Here is a 12,473-nt window from a genome sequence, read left to right on the forward strand (position 1 = left end):
AGATTGGCTAGACTCACAAAAACATTGATGAGTTCTAGCCACAGAGATTAAATCTTTCGCTGAAGAGTGAAGAAGAAGGAAGAAAATGTAGAACATATTTCAAGACAGAAACAGCAACCAAGGCTGAACCAAAATTGGTAGGACTGAGAATTTTGTTGGGCAATCAGGTGAAGAGCCAATATTGGCAGAACTGAGAACTTTTTTGGACATTTTCGGAGTTGAAGAGCCAATATTGGCAGGACTGAGAACTGGAGAGCACTTACAGTCATGAGGCTTGAGGTAGAGGTGCCTGTGTGGACTTTTTGAGGGCTCTTTTTCCTCGACTGTATTCAGCTTTTAATCTGGATTATAACCATTTGACTCCCCAATATGGTTTTGTGTGGTCTGTATGCTACTACAGATATTGGATTTTGGACCCAGCAAAGTGGTAAACTTATTGTTAAGATGAATAGAAAGAGGTATGGGAACTTAGGAGATATAACTGAACTTATGGAAATTGATTTTGTGTTATTGATGCAGTTAACGGGGGCATATTTCCTATGTAGAGTTGGTAAAAGTCATATATGGTCACTCCATGTGACCCTTGCTCTTTTTACAATTGGTTTTGTGCATGGAGTAAGATATGTGTTCTGTTTCAGTTTTCTGCACATAGATAATCCAGTTTTTCCAGTATCATTTGTTAAGGATGCTTGGGTTATGAATAATCTATTATCCATACACATACAAGGAAGACATGTTAATATGACTATTATTCAAATATACACTCTTACAGCTAAAGCCAAAGAGGTGGAAATTGAAACTTTTAGCCACATTTTGCAGTCTGAAATTGACCAAATATGCAATCAAGATGTGTTAATGATAATTGGTGGCCAGAATGCAAAACTTGGAAACATTGAAGAAGGAAGTAGTTGGAAAATATGGACTTGGTGACAGAATTGAGACTTGAAATAGAATTATCAAATTTTTTACTTTTAAAGATTTACTCATATACATTTTTAAAAGTACTTTAAAAATAAAACAAAAATGGTGGCTTTACACATGTACATCACCTTATGAACTGCATAGAAATCAGATTGACTACATCTATGGAAGAATTGATTGGAGAAGTTAAATATCAACATTCCAAATTAGTCCAGGGGTGAACTGTGGATCAGACCATCAATTACTCATGTGCAAGTACAAATTGAGGTCAAAGAAAATGAAATAAAGAACCAAAATATGATCTTGAGTCTATTCTACCTGAATTTCAAAATAATTTTAAGAATAGATTTGAAGCATTGAACATCTATGATTAAAATCCAGATAAATTGTGGGATGACATTTTTTACGTCATCCATGAAGAGATCAAAAGGTCTTTACAAAGAAAGAAGAGAAAGAAAAATCTTAAATGGATGTGAGAAGAGACTGTGAAAATTGCACTAGAGCCTTGAAAAGCCAAAACAAAGGAAAAAGATGCTGAGGTAAAAGAGCTGAACAGAAGATTCCAAAGGTTAGCTTAAGAAGACAAAGCAAAGTGTTATAATGGAATGTGCAAAGGACATAAATTGGAGAATATAAAGGGATGAACTTGCTCTGCATTTCTCAAACTGAGAGAACTGGAAAACAAACATAAGCCTTGATTGTAATATTGAAAGATATTATGGACCATATGTTGAATGATCCAGGAAGCATCAAAATAAGATGAATGGACTCCACAAAGTCAAAGTATGAAAAAGAATACACTGACAGTGAAAATTTTCAGGGAGCAACATATGACCAGGAACCAATGATAATAAAGGAGGAATTGAAGTTATGCTGAAGGCATTAACAAGAAATAAGGTCCTAGTAATCAATGGAAAACCAATTGATTTGTTTCAAATAACAGACGTGGCCCTGGAAGCACTCACCAGCCTATGCCAGAAAATTTGGAGGACAGCTGTATGGCCAACAGATTGCTGGAGGTCCTTTATTCATTTCCATTCCCAGGAAAGGTGATCTAACAGAATGTGGCAATTGTTCAACAATATCATTAATATCACATGCAAGCGAAACACTGCTGAAGGTCTTTCAAAATTCTCTGGAATGGTATATTGATTTAGAACTACCAGAAGTTCAAGCAGGATTTAGAAGAGGCCATGGCACAAGGGATATCATTGGTGACCTCACATGGATCCTTCCTGAAAGTAAAGATTATCAGAAGAATGTACATTTCTGCTTTATTGCCTATTCAAAGGCATTTAAGTGTGTGTATTATAGCAATTTATGGCTAACTTTGAGGAGAATTGGAAACCCAGAGAACTTAATTGTGTTCATGCAAAACCTATACCTACTAGATGAAGAGGCTGTTGTGGGAACAGAGCAAGAGAACACTTCACGATTTAAAATTAAGAAAGGAGTGTGTCAGAGTGTGTTCTCTCTCTCCATACCTAATTAATCTGTATGCTGGGCAAATTATTTGAGAAGCTGAAATCTATGACAAAGAATGTGGCATTAAGATTGGAGAAAGACTCATCAATAATCTGCATTATACAGCTGATACAACTTTCCTTTCTTAATGTGTGGAGGACTTAAAGCATTTGTACAGATGATCAAAGAATATAGCCTTCAATATCGATTGCATCTCCAAAGCAAGAAAACAAAAATTTTTACCACTGTACCAATAGACAACATCATGATAGAGAAAAGATTGAAACTGTCAAAAACTTCCTCTTCCTAGGATTCATAATCAACACCCTTGGTACCAACAGTCAGGATATCAAGAGACATACTCGGAAAGTGCAGTCAGGGACCTCTTCAATTTATTGGGGAACAATGATGTCAATTTGATGACTAATGATATCTGATACAGGCCATAGTCTTTCTTACCACTTGCTGTGCATCAGAGAGCTGGATAATGAATAAACACAACAGAAGAAGAACTGCTGCCTTTGAACTGTGGTGTTGGAGAAGATTAGCTATCATCCAGGGACTGCCAAAAGAACAGACAAATATATCTTGAAGTAAGTGTAGCCAGAAGGCTCCTTGGGGACAAAGATGATAAAGCTTTGCTTTACACATTTCGGGCATGTTGCAAGAAGAGGCTATTCATTGAAGAGGTACATCATGCTTAGGAAGGCTGAGGGTCAGTGAAGGATAAGAAAAACCTCAACTAGGTGTATTGACAGAGTATTTCAATGGACTCGTGTCAGGAACTATGAGGATGGCACAAGATAGGATAGGACTCAGACCTATTCACAGGATTGCTACGAGTCACATTCGACTTAATGACAACAACATATGTTAAATAAGTTGTCTTTTCCCCATTTAATGGGTTTATTTCCTTGATGAATGTCAAATGGCCATAAATAAATGGGTTGATTTCTGGGTTTATAATTTTGTTACATATTTGTACCGATATCATTCTATTTTTTATTATACAATAGCCATGTAGCAGGATTTTATATTAGAGGCTATGATGCCTTCTACTTTTCTTTTATTTGTGTTTTGTTTCAATTTTTTAAGTTGTGATTTTAGTGAAAGTTTACAGAAATAATATATTTTTATTCATTTAATAATACACATTTTTCTCCCTTCTCCTCCCCCAATTCACTTTGTATTACATGTCTTATTTCAGATTGCTGACATAATGTTCATTCACCTAGTACTTTCAGATAGTCCTTCCTTTAACCTATTCCACGATAGTGTTAATCACCTATCCATTTGTTTCTCATTCCAGTCCAAGTATCTGTCAACAGAAAATGGATAGAAAAACTATGGTACATTCATACAATGGATTATTACATAATATTTAAAATTAATGAATTTATCAAACACTATAAGACATGGATGAATCTGTTTTTATTTTTCAGAATGTTATTATTATGTGCTATCAAATTGCAACTGATATAAGCTAATCTCCAGTGGGTTTTTAGGGGCACTAAATTGATGGTTACCCATGGTGGACAGTGTTTGGTGGAGCTTCCTTATTAAAACAAGCTTGGAAGCAGGAGTGGCATCCACTTCCAAAATAGTTTGCCTCTGGAAACTCTATGAATGTGGAAAATTATGAGAGTTATGCAAGTGCTCAGGTCTTTCATCTATAGGGTTGCTATGAGTCATCTATGACTAGATGGCACCTAACAACAAAAATGAGAGAGCTCTGTTGGCCTAGTAGATAGACAGTTATACTATCAAGCCAAAGTCTGGTGATTTTAATCTGCAACCCTCAGGCCTGGTTTTAATTGTCTTGGGTCAAACATAAATGTTATAGCACTGGTCTGTCAATTTGCTATGCAGAGATAACGCCAGGCTGCTATGATGCTAAACACTGTGACACCGATGTGTCAAATTGTATAATGGTTACCCATGGTGGACAGTGTTTGGTGGAGCTCCCCGATTAAAACAAGCCTGAAAGCAGGAGTGGCATCCACTTCTGAAGCAGCTTGCCTCTGGAAACTCTATGAATGTGGAGAAATGATGAAAGTTATGCAAGTGTCCAGGTCTTTCATTCATAGGGTCACTATGAGTTGTCTATAACTCAGTGACACCTAACAACAACAATGATAAATTACAAATTTCTCCCACAATGTAGCTGGTAGCTTTGAACCTCTTTTTTTTTTTTGTTTTGGATTGGCAGGCAATGCCTTACCACTAAGCCATCAGAGAGTCTCTTTTCTTTCAATTTTCAATTGAAAATTGTCTTTTCTAACTTCGTCAACAGTGAATTTTATACTTGTATTGAGATTGGGTTAAACCTACGTATTGTGATACATTCACATCATAAATTACTCGGCATCATTAAATAACATCTAATTTGTAAAGCATTATGCAATATAGCTGAGACTAGAGAACATTATGCTGAGTTAAATAAACTAGTCACTAAAGACAAATACTGCATAAGCCTGTTACTGAGAGCAGAGACGGCATACAGAGTCAATGAAGACTGTAAAGTATCAAGACAAGGGAAGATCATTCTGGGAAGAATTGATTAAAGGGCAACGCAGTGATTACTCTTAGAAAATAGGAATAGAATATATATATGTTCAGAAAGAGAAAAAGAAGGGGAGAAGTGGGGCAGAAGGATGAGGGGAGAAAAACTGTAATAGATAAAACACAAGATATATGAATTAATGTATAAAACACAATGTACACAAAATTTTTAAAAAAGACTGATTAAAACCAATTAATTATATATCTCAAAGCATACCAATGATTATATAAAGCATGGTGCATATACATAAATAATTGTATAAAAGCTAATTTTAAAATGACAACTATTGTATGAGTCTACTAATATAAAAATTAAGGGAAAATTTACATTCAATGTATTTGAGGGGAAAGAATCTTACTACCTCCTTAGCAAGTGTTCTTGTTACATGATGTCAAGTCAGAACTGACTCATAGTGTTTTCCAAGGCTGTAAACTGCATAGGAGATTGCCTATTTTTCTCCTCTTAGAAGCTGGTGTACTCAAATACCTGCCTTTGCACTGACAGTACCACTTCTTAAGCATTATATCACTAGATTCTGTGTGAAGGAAAAGGAAGTAAAAACCAATTATAATATTAAGCAAAAGGAAGACACAGTGAGATACATAATATTTATAGACATCATCAATTATTATTAGCAATGTTTTTGTTGTTATGTGCCATCTGGCTGGAACTCACTCATAGTTGACCCTCCAGCAGGTTTTTAGAGGGTTTAAATTTTACAGGAGGAGATTGTCCATCTTTCTTCTATCAAGCAACTTGCAGATTGAACTGTTTTTGGGTTAACGAGACTTACTCACTGGAACACCAGAGTTCCCTTTATTAGTAATGCTGTTGTTGTTAAGTGCCATCAAGTTGAGTTGACTCACAGTGACCCTATGAACAAAAGATCTGAATCCTGTTCTATAATTACTCTAGTCATTGCTCTAGTGTTGATAGGCTTTTCAAAGGCCTGTTATTTAAGAAATGGTTGGCAATCCTGCTTCCAAGTCTTTCTTAATCTGGAAACTCTTCCAAATGCTGTCCAAATTGGTAATCACTATGGCATTTGACACACCAGTGGGACAGCTTTCTGTCACAACAACCCCAAGAAATCTCAGTACAGCAAACTGACAGACAAATGTTGTACCACACAAAATAATATTATAACAAACACTAATTTACTGGTGGATATATAATGGCATGACTAACAGGTATGTATAGGTGAGTAAGAGTATATCCACAAAAACATAGTTCAGACAGAAGCTGTTTCTTCCATATAGGAAGATACCATTCAAGAAAATACGTATGTATCTGAGCAGTACTAATTGACCTAAACATACACTAGAGAACACTGGGAGCAAAATTATGAAAATATTTTAGTCATAAGCAAATATTCCATTTAATCATAACATTTGTATTTGGCATTGCTTTGTGTGAAGAACTGTACTAAGCATTGGGAAAGCAACTGAAGACATCAGAGAGTAATGACTATGTGTAAGGAATTAAGAAAATATATATTTCTTCATTTTGATCAACAAATAATGTATTGAATACTTTAATTTTGCCAAACACTGTACTTAATAATAGAGCATGACAGTGATAAATGAATCATGATATCTACTCTGGAGGAATTCACAATCTAGCAAAGGAGTCAGATAAGTCAAAAGGCAGTTTATTAAGTGCCTATAGCTAATAATATTGAGTGTTGTATTGCAGGGCCCTGGCAGGAAACAGATGACACACACAAATGACGTTTTTGAGAAGGTTTAATAAAAGGACTATTTATAAGAGTAGGGTTTGAGGAAATCAAGAAAGGGTAATGCAATACCCTGGACTGGAAGGGGCAAAAGGAGGTAACAGTTATTGGAATACAGAGAAAGTCATTGTATTGACTGAACCAGCTGGCAGGAACTGTGGCCATTCTGAAGGATACAGGCAACCATTGATTATGTGGTAGAGAGGGAGGTCGGAGCTGGATACGCTGATGTCTGACTTCACAATCCTTCTGCCCTCTGACTTCCTTCCTGGACTCCTCTGTGGATGAAACTGCAGACAAAGCAGAGGAGCAAAGGGGGGGCATTGGTAGAATTGGTAAATGTCACTCTCTTGGGGCCCAGAACACTGTGAAAGGAAGACAGAGAGTGGTCCTGGAGAGGGGAGAGCCAAAGGAATAATATCTAATACAAATACCTCTTCTGTGCTTTTTAAATGCAATAACATTCATCTTTGTAACATATTTGCATAAAATTCCAATTTTGGTTATTTTAATTCTGCAAATGATAAGAAAATTAGGTTCAGAATATTTTAAATACTAACTCCAATGCATGCAGAGTACTTAGTGGATATAGATCTTAAAATCAGCAGTGTGGTTTCCATATCTCTGCTCCTTTCATAGATAATATGGTATTAAAATTATATGAGAAGAATTATAGGAACATGATGAAATCATATAGTTTATAATACCTGTGAACAAATCTGCATTGGAACAGATAAAGGAAAGAACAGTTGAAAAGGAGTATACAGTTAGGCATTATACGTATGACACTCCCAGGCCTTCCTTTTGATGGTACTGAGATCTCTGCTCTCCGGTCTTTTCTCTGCTTTTACCTCATGCAAGACAACAAGTAATGCTAACCGCACCCCAGGGGAACTCCTTCTCTATCTACTCAGGTCTAATTAAGAGTGTTATATCTCCTTACAATTGGCTAATCAAATTCCACATAACATCCTAGGAAATGATCTCCTACCTCATTAAGATCATAGAAGTTAGAATTTACAGCTACAGTTATTGTGTAGGATAACTACATAATATTGAGAATCATCATCTTGCCAAATTAACATATAATTTTTGGGTTTATAACTCAAACCTTGACATACGACAAGTTACATTTATGACCCTTTGTTGTTACTTAGGGTTAAAATAGAAAGGGTAGAAGTAAAGAGAAACTATCGCCTCTCTATTAGCAATGTTGAAAATGGATATAATTTTGAGAATTAAAGAAAATTAAAGATTTAATGGTATATATTTTGTTGTAAGAAATTAGAGCTCATATAGCATATTAGTAGGATTCTCTTTAGTAAAAATAAGAGGGATATAGAAAGATAATTATAAACATAGTCTACTTATTACTGAAACCTGATTGTTTCACCTATTGCAGTTGTGAATCTTTGAGTCAAAACCAACTGATAGCTGACTCTTAACTGGGCCTTTAGAGGCAGTAAATTTCATGGGAGGAGATAAATTGCCTAAATATCTCTCCTGCATACCAGCTAGTGATTTGAACCATAATTCTTTAGATTGTCAGCACAACGGTTTTGCACTTGGCCACCAGAACTCCATATACACTCAATTTATCATGTCCTGGGTCTATAACAACATTCCCTAGATTTTCTAGGACATTTCCTAGATGTTTGAGGGCAGTATTTCATGAAGTGTTAATCATAACATTTACAATTCTTATTTTTTCACACAGTATAACATTCATGCACTGTTGATGTGGCTCACAAATTTAAAGCCGTTATAAATCCTGCATATGTGAAAAGGTCATTGCCATGTTCATAAAGAATTAGCAAAACTTGTGGCTTAGACATTCTATAATAGCACACTTTTTATGACTTGACCACCATACCATTTATGTATAATCTGTATTACTGTTATCAAACATCTTTATCCACTGGACAACAATGTAGCCTCTTTGTAGAAGCAATAATTTTACATAGAAAAACAAAACAAACCAAACATGCATAGTAAAACAAGGGTGTCATAATAAAAAAAAAAAACAAAGTTTTGTCAAACAGAAACCATAAAACTTATTTTGAGACTTCGTTAGATTATTTGTCAAATGAAGAAATTAAACTTTATTACAAGATTACTGTTAGAATTAAATTAGGTAATGTCAACAAACAAAAAAGATTTTTCTTCTCTAATCTCCAATATTTCCATGCACTTTTGCTTTTGTATTTTATTTCTTTCTGGAGATCATGCCATTAGTTACCTTATTGTTGTTGTTATAAAATGCCATCCTTGACTTGAATTTAATTGATGATGACCATATTATTTGGCTTAGAAAATACAGATGATTTAAAAGATATGAAGTTTAATTATTCTATGCTTATATGAAAAATTTTACTAGTACTGAAATAGATCAAAGACTACAGTCTTCAACATAGACTATTCTTCAACATCAGAAAAACAACAGCCTTCACAACTAGACCAGTTGGGAACTTCATGATAAAAAACCAAGAACTAATTTTTTTTAATTACTTCATTTTACTTGAATCCATAACCAATACCTATGGAAACAGAAATAGAAAGATATGTTGTATTGGCTAAATAATCTGTCTAATATTTCTTTAAAGTGTTAAAGGATCAAGAATGCCATTTTAAAGATAAAAGCATGCCTGATCAAAGTCTGGTACCAAAGTCAATTACTTCATATACATGCAAAAAGCTTGACAATAAATAAAGAAGACCAAAGAAAAATTGATGTTTTAAAATTGTGGTATTGGCATAGAATATAAAATATATTGTGGACTGACTGCCATAAGAATTAAAAAAATAGGCACACCCATGTTTATTGCTACTTTATTCACAATAGCAAAGAGTTGGAAACAACTCAGGTGCCCATCAACAAACGAATGGATAGAGAAGTTGTGGTATATATACACAATGGAATATTATGCTGCACTGAAAAACAAGGAACTCATGAACTATTATACAAAATGGAAGACATTATGCTGAGTAAAATATCTCACTTGCAAAAGGACAGATACTGCATATTGCCACTTGTAAAATGGGACTGACATCAGGGTTGGGGGGAACATAAGAAAAGGGGATAAATAATGTATACTGCATTGAATAGATGAGGAAGAAAACTGTTTAAAAAGAATATATGATTAGGTATTACTTTCATGACAAGATTCCAAAAAAAAAAAATGCATAGTAAAGTGGACTGTGTACTGGTGTGGGGGGAATGTATAACAATGAAAGATTTTATTTTTTAATTTTCAAGGAGAAGAGCAAACTGGGGGAGGAAGGGTGGGCAGGGAAGAAATGTGCAACAATAAGTGAATAGGGAAAAATAAATGGGAAGATTATGTTGTAAAAATAATGTTGAAATAAAAAAAAAGAATAAAAAATATCAGCCCTCCAAGGGGTGCAACCAAGGAATTCCTTAGAGGCTGGTAAAATTGTCTTACACGCTGTGGGCATGTCATCAAGAAAGGCAAGTCCTTGGAAAAGGACATGGTGTTTGCAAAAGTAATGGGTCACTTAAGGAGAGGAAGACCATCAATAAGATGGATTAACAATGTTCTTATAATGGCATATATGGTGAAGATGGCCCAAGCTGAAGCAAACTTTTGTTGCAATTTGTTGTATATACGGTACCTGGGCATTGGCTGTGGCTTAGTTGTAATGCACTATACCTCCAATCCAACAGCATATTATTCAAACACAGCAGCTGTTCCTCTGGAGATAAATGATCATTCTTCTCCCATGCAATATACTACCTTTGACAACTGGCTGGAGGATCAGCTATCAGCTATTTTTACTTGAAGGTACATAAAAACAATATGCATCTTACATAACACACATAGCATTGTTGTGGTTTAGTCGACAATCACTTGATTTCAACTCATGATGAGTTGATAACCCATATGTCCATGGTAGAATTGTTTTATTTTGTTTTCAATATTATGATATTTCAGAAGCAGATCCCTAAGTCTATCTTTTAAGATATTTTTATTGTTGTTATTAGATGTTGTCAAGTCAACCATGACTCATAATGATCACATGAACAACATATTTCTACCAAATTCAAGTCAGTATGTGAGTTCATCTTGTTGAAGGCATTTCTTTCTTTCTCTGACCCTCACCCTTTCCCAGCATGATGTCTTTCTTTAAAGATTGTCAATACTGAGATTACCATTAAGATGATTAATTATTTACACCACCTGAAGAGTACTGTTGCTATTATTATGGCTTATGGAGCGAATAATAAGTCATAGTGATCTTGTGAATTGCAGATATGGTAAACTTTGGCCTCTTCTTTCTCATCCTCACAGCTTTCAACATACCCAAACCCATTGTTACAGTCACTGTGTCAATCCACCTTGTTGAGAGCCTTCCTCTCTTTCTATTAACCTCTACCTTCCCCGGAATGATATACTTTTCCAAGGACTGGCCCTTTATTCTGACAACATGGCCTGAGACAACAAGATCCTGGTTGCACTTCTTGGAAGACATATTATCTGTTCTTTTGGCACTCCATGGTATATTCAATATTCTTTGGCTTTAAGCGGTATCTTAATTGAACTTCATCTAAGAAAGATTTCTTTACTCTTTTTGGAAATTCATGGAATATTTAGTACTCTTCTTCAATAAAACAATTCAAAGGTACTAATGTTTTTTTTTTTTCTGTTGTCCTGCATTGTTCACCTGTGCTTGTGAAACAAGCACAGGAAGCAATTGAAAAGCTGTCAAATTGTAGTGGACTTGTCATCTTCTTTTTGTAATTTGCAAATGAGCAACTGATAGTTTGTTCTACCATCAGTCCTTGGTCTTGTTTTCACTGATGATTGATATACAGCTTCAGTAACAGAAATGAGGTTGCAGATAGAATGATAGAGTTATTTACAATCCAGTATTTATTCTTTAAAATACTTTTTTTAAAAATGAAACAAGGGTGACTGTACACAGGGACCTCTCCTGATGGACTAGGTATCAGATTAACTAAATATAGGGGGAAATTCAATGGAAAATCTAAAGGTCCTTAGTAAGAACCAGACTAGGGGCTGGCTGACTGTGGAATAGACAATCATATAAAAATAATGAGGCAATGAAAATGGCAGAGTTATACACACTTTTTTCAACTTCTTTCTCATCTTGTCTCAACTTATTAATAATCAGCATAAAACTAAAATATCTTTGAATTAGTAATATAACTAAATAATAATAGTTATGCTTTTTATGCAAGAAAGCATGACAGACCAAATAATTCAAAACCTTTTTCCTATCCTGTGAATATTTTATCATTGGAACGAAATTATTATGCTTATGATTTTCTATTAACTGATTATTTTAGCCCTGGAGGACTTGATATTTATAAAATCTTTTGATATTATCAGATGAAAATGCTACTGTACACAAAGGCACATTTATAACACAAGCTCAAAGACTTTAAAGCAGGTATGCATTCTGACAGTATTTTAATAAACATAGAGATTGACTACCAAAAACCTAAACTTCTATCTCTCCCTCCCATTGCTATTGAATCAGCACTGACTCATAACTGATCCCCTAATAGGTTTCCAGAGGCAACAAATGATAAAGCAGGTGATTTTTTTGTCTGTCTTCTACAAAGCTGCTGATAGATTGGAACTACCAGAGAGGAACTACTTTATGTTAAACCAGTGCAACTCCCTTGGGAGTTTCCAACCCAAAATGAGCAAATCTTCTTTTTTTTAATTATTAAATTTTATTAGTTTTAATGAACATTTACAGGGATTTGGGGTTTTCATTCCTTCATTGCTGCACCATTCTCTC

General features: G+C 34.8%; 1 pseudogene; it reads left to right on the forward strand.

Moving 5' to 3' along the window:
* Positions 1 to 369: 369 nt before the first annotated feature.
* LOC102854737 overlaps positions 370 to 12,473 on the forward strand; it is a 133,499-nt pseudogene continuing 121,395 nt past the window's right edge.

The sequence above is a fragment of the Elephantulus edwardii genome, unplaced genomic scaffold (assembly GCF_000299155.1).
Source record: "Elephantulus edwardii isolate Elephantulus edwardi_28Jun2011 unplaced genomic scaffold, EleEdw1.0 scaffold00163, whole genome shotgun sequence".
In the NCBI taxonomy this organism is placed as follows: Eukaryota; Metazoa; Chordata; class Mammalia; order Macroscelidea; family Macroscelididae; genus Elephantulus; species Elephantulus edwardii.